The 590-nt window shown below is 39.5% G+C and overlaps 1 non-coding gene across 1 annotated transcript; it reads right to left on the reverse strand.

Moving 5' to 3' along the window:
• Window positions 1-266: 266 nt before the first annotated feature.
• LOC123461104 lies at window positions 267-373 on the reverse strand. The gene has a single exon (XR_006637422.1). It is a non-coding gene; the product is annotated as a U6 spliceosomal RNA (small nuclear RNA).
• Between the last annotated feature and the right edge of the window lie 217 nt (window positions 374-590).

Raw genomic sequence — 590 nt, forward strand, 5'->3', positions numbered from 1 at the left:
TGATGGCAGGGAAAACAACACCATGAGCAGAGGGTGGACATCACCCCCTGGCCAACATAAGATAAACCACAGCAACAAGACAGTATGCCAAACACTGGCAAAGGGGCACTGGTTATCATACCCATAAGCCCGCCCCCAACAATACACTGCCACCAGGAGGCATTAATTCCCAAATCCCCACTAGCTGGAAACCTAGCATTTAGAACACCTAAATTTATAGAGGACACCTGAATCAAACCACCACAAGTTCTTAATTAATTTTTTGTAAAAATATGGCATGCTTCACGAATTTGTGTGTCATCCTTGCACAGGGGCTGTGCTAATCTTCTCTGTATAATTCCAATTTTAGTATATGTGCTGCCGAAGCAAGGACTTAGTTTTATTTTTGTTAAGAATAGGATAAATTAACTAACATGTGGCTTTGCACATGGCCCATATGTAAATGTGTGTGTGTGTGTGTGTGTGTGTGTGTGCACGTGCACAGATGCACACATGCATATCTGTTTTTATTAGGATATACTAATTATACAAATATGACTCTCTTTAAAAATGTAGTTATTTTAATTATTTGAGAGAAAAAAGCGAAAGAG

Source organism: Jaculus jaculus, chromosome 5 (assembly GCF_020740685.1).
Source record: "Jaculus jaculus isolate mJacJac1 chromosome 5, mJacJac1.mat.Y.cur, whole genome shotgun sequence".
NCBI classification, from domain to species: domain Eukaryota; kingdom Metazoa; phylum Chordata; class Mammalia; order Rodentia; family Dipodidae; genus Jaculus; species Jaculus jaculus.